Genomic DNA, 4,401 nt, shown 5'->3' with positions numbered 1-4,401 from the left:
ACAAGAGGTCTTCAACTACAAGAATATGGCTGAGCGTGAAGTGGACATCTTCCACAAAATTATGTTTGAACTTATTGATGAACACAAGAAGGAGACTGCAAAGCTGTGGGACGATATCCTCTCGCTTCACAACACTACCAACAAACTCCAAGCTCAACTCTATGATGTTCAGAATCAAAACTGTGAGTACGAAAATAGGTTTAAACACATAAGCTATGCTGCTAGTTTCAGGATTCCTGAGACCAAGATGTCGTTTGTTGATGGAGAGCCTCTTCCTTGGAAGTCTGATGATGGGAAGAATTCAGCACCACCACCGAAGGAGTAATTCATCATTGGTATTGGCACCCCCTTGATTTGTTCCAAGCTTGGGGGGAGTGCCGTGGTATCACATCATCACTATCTTTTACCTTTTTACTCTCAAGTAGTGTCATATCATGAGTAGGGAAGTTATCATATAAGATGGTTGCAGTGTGGAAGTATCTCTCTTTTAGTTGGTTATCTATGTATCCCTTGGTGTGAGTTATCGTTATGGAATATTAATGAGAAGCTTTATCATTTACTTTTTGCACACCTTATTTTAGTTTGCAATTTCTGTTATATGATTGATCTTGTTGTTAGTATTGGTATCACTTTGGGAGCATTAAGTAAATCTATTTGGTTTTGGCAAACTTAGCATTGGTCAACAGCAACAATACTTTGAGATTTAAGTAGAAAAAAGGGAAATACATGTAGATATATTATTTCATTATCTTTCTTTCTTGTTAGCTATTAGCTTAGTATTCTGAAGTTAAAATTGTTTGTACTTAGAAGGAAGATGCATGATTGTTTCTATCACATGTATATTTGTTTGTTTCCCTCAACTCTTATGCTTGCTAACCAACCTTGCTAGCCAAAGACATGTACCAGTAAACTAGAAGACTCGCTGAACATTAACAACGAAAACTAGAGCGTTCTATGCAATTAAAAATGAGTGGGTCTTTCTCCAAAACAAATGTGCCGGGATCCAACATATGCTACAGCAAAGAAAACAAAAAAAAACAAAAAAACAAAAATAAAGACGTTCCAAGAACAACACATAGCGTATGAAGCAATAAAAATATACCATATAGAGGGATGACATGTTGCTTTGTTGATGAAGAGGGGATGCCTTGGGTATCCCCAAGCTTTGACGCTTGTACCTCTTGAATATGTCTTGGGGTGTAGGGGCATCCCTAAGCTTGAGCTTTTATCCATTCTTCATCCCATCACATCATTCTTCTTTCCCTACACTTTTCATGGATGGAGGTTTGGGTCTTCAGGATTTTCCCGAGAAGATGTATAAATAGGCGGAGGAATTAGGTCGGTGGGATGCCTGTTGGCCCCACACGTACCCTAGGCGTGGGCCTAGCCTAGGCCACGCCTAGGGGTGGTCTGGGCGCCCTGGTGCGCCTCTTCGTCCCCCCTATGGACTTCGTCTTCGTTTCGCTAAAATATTGACTTCGGCTTTTGTTTCGTCCAATTCCGAGAATATTTCTTGTACAACTTTTCTGAAATAAAAGAGAGGGAGAGAGGAGGGGGCAACACACACTTGGCCGTACCACCCAAGTGGCACCAAGGCCTTGCGATGAGTCATGCAAGAGCACCACCGGCAAGAGCACCACCGGCGTGATGTTCTTCCTCGACGATCAACCCGTGAGTTGGCAGTCTCAGAAGTAGAAAGTGGTGGCTCTATCCTTTTGGGAAGCTAAGTAAATCGCTGCCACAACTGCAACATGCCAATGTGTTTGGCATACCAAGCTACTTGGTGAGCTCACCGGCGAGGAAACCACTGCAGTGAAGCTTTCGGTGGACAACAAGTCCGCTGTTTCCCTGATCAAGAACCCGGTGTACCACGATAGGACCAAGCACATCGATCTCCGCTTCCACTACATCCGTGAGTACATGGAGAACACGCAGATCCTTACCGAGTTCACTAACACCGATTCACAAGCCTCTTGGTCATGTTTGTTATCAATAAACCCTATCACTAGAGATGTTAGGTGTTCTCTTCGATAGTTTCTCCAATCTAGCATTAGGTTTAGATTTAGTGTTTTTTTCCATTGTGGTTTGTAACAACCTTTTTTTGAGAAACCCGGTACAGCCACATGTGCTCACATACATGTGCATTTACCCCTATGAACGCATACACGCACATCCTACCCTATGAGCACCTCCGGAAGACTGAGCCAATGGATCTGATCTTGAAACTGTCGATGGAAACGCCACCTCACACTGAAAGAATATTCCGGCTCTATGGGACACATAGATGTCAAAGCTGGGGTTTAAACTATGGTGGGCTGGAGATAGACCTAGTCCGGTGCCTGCACGAGCCCTAGTGGGATGGCGTGAGATCCATGGATCGTGGAAGTTTCACCACGTTCGTTTTGTAATTGAATAAAAGGAATGCAGAAACAGGTGTGACACTTCACGCAGCTCAAAACCCTGGCCTTTCGTGTGTTTTTCTGAAACTTGTCTAGTTGATCTTCAGTTCATCAGTGAGTTGAGAGAGATCCTAGACTATACATCTTCCTGGAAAATAATCGCCCGCGCTGGCGTACGACGTAAAAGGCGAATTGGCGGAAGGCAACGCACAAATCACGTGATTAAGTGCGGTAGTTAATAGAATGGTGATGGTCGGTATCCTGCAGTTTGATTGGTCGTCTTTTCGTTTCCAATTCCAACGAGCCGAGTGCGATCCTATCTACCCGAGGAGTCGCCGGCCAGTTAGTCTGACCAGCTCTCTCCCTATATAAATTGTACACCTACACTAGTACGCCACCAACGTTCTCAGATCCCTTCCACGCTGTGTCTCCGTAGTACTTCCCAGCTCCCGTTCTATCCAGTGCGCAGTCTAGGCCTCAGCCTTTGCCATGGAGAAAGCCTGCACCGACCTCACTGACGCTGCGCGCTCGGTGAAGCTGCTACGGATCAAGGCTTTTAGCGCGGCTTCGACCATGTACACAGAACACTACATCAAATCCAGATGGGAAGTAGACGGGTATGAATGGGAACTCCATTTCTATCCTAACAGGAAGACGACCACCCACGACTGGTGGGTGGATTTGGATCTTGTCCTTCTGAGCAAACCCCGCACGTCCGCTGTGAGGACGACTGTTCTCTGTCGGCTGGTAGATCCTAAAGGGATGATTAAACCATCCGCAGAAATCAGGGAATCAAAATCACTAACTTACAGGAATGATCTGATAAGTGTGGGTCTCATACATAGAATTGATCTAGCACGATCAAGCTATCTCAAGGATGATGCCCTGACTGTGGAATGCACCCTCACGGTGCTCAAGGAAGTAGAAGTACCGGCCCCTGTCAAAGAAGTGCGTGTGCCATCCTCCAACTTGCTCCAACACCTCATAAGTCTCCTGCATAGTGGGACGGGAGCAGACGTCACATTTGTCGTCTCCGGTGACTCCTTCCCGGCGCACAAAAACATACTGGCCGCAAGGTCCCCTGTTTTTATGGCAGAGTTCTTTGGAGAGATGAAGGAGAGAAGCTCTGGACATATCAAGGTGAAGGAGATGGAGGGGGGCAACCTTCAAGGCCATGCTTCACTTCATCTACACCGACATGGTGCCTGAGCTTGATGAGCAGCTGGAGACGGCAACGGTCATGGCTCAACATTTGCTCGTGGCTGCCGACAGGTATGGACTAGACAGGCTCAAACTGATTTGTGAGGCTAAGCTATCTGATGGCATCAACGTTGACACAGCAGCGACATCTTTGGCTATAGCGGAGCAGCACCACTGTCCGCAGCTGAAGGCTAAATGTGTTGATTTCATCCTTAGCATCCCTGAGATTCTTGATGGTGTGTTGGCCACGGAGGGGTACAAGCACCTACAGGCCAGCTGCCCATCGGTCCTGACGGAGCTTCTCAAGTCTTCGCGCGGGTTGAAGAAATTGAAGCGTGGCTAGCTAGGTGCCAAAGTTCCATGTATGATAATGCTTTTAGTTTTTGCTTGTTCAGTGCGTGGTCCGCTCCGTCTATTGTCCGTCTTATGTCAAAAAAGCAAGATTTTTATTATCCATGATCAGTTATATTTTGATTAACTAGCTAGTTGCTTGCATTTGCGGCTTATAGGTTTCTATTAAAGATGTTTTAACATTATGTTGAGTATGAATACTGAAATTATTACGGGCAGACCAATAAAAGGCCATGAATTTTCATCAATTGACTCTCTCCCCTCTATCTCTCTCTCTCTCTCTCTCGAAAAGTTAAGCGTTCTGACAGACAGCCTAAATTGGTTTCTGAATGTTCTTCATGTGTTTCGTTTGCCCCCTAGGTTTTGCTCTGGCCTGATAATTTGAAAAAACAAAGTCTCCAGTCATTCTAAGCTATAATGTTGCATTCGAATTCACACTTGCTTCAGTATT

General features: G+C 45.2%; 1 pseudogene; it reads left to right on the top strand.

Moving 5' to 3' along the window:
- The first annotated feature begins 1,647 nt into the window (after window positions 1-1,647).
- On the top strand, window positions 1,648-3,942 carry LOC127339610 (BTB/POZ and MATH domain-containing protein 1-like; annotated as a pseudogene).
- The last annotated feature ends 459 nt before the right edge of the window (window positions 3,943-4,401 follow it).

The sequence above is a fragment of the Lolium perenne genome, chromosome 3 (assembly GCF_019359855.2).
Source record: "Lolium perenne isolate Kyuss_39 chromosome 3, Kyuss_2.0, whole genome shotgun sequence".
Lineage (NCBI taxonomy): Eukaryota > Viridiplantae > Streptophyta > Magnoliopsida > Poales > Poaceae > Lolium > Lolium perenne.
The sequence above is the reverse complement of the archived record's forward strand: the minus strand, read 5'-3'. Positions and strand labels throughout refer to the sequence as shown.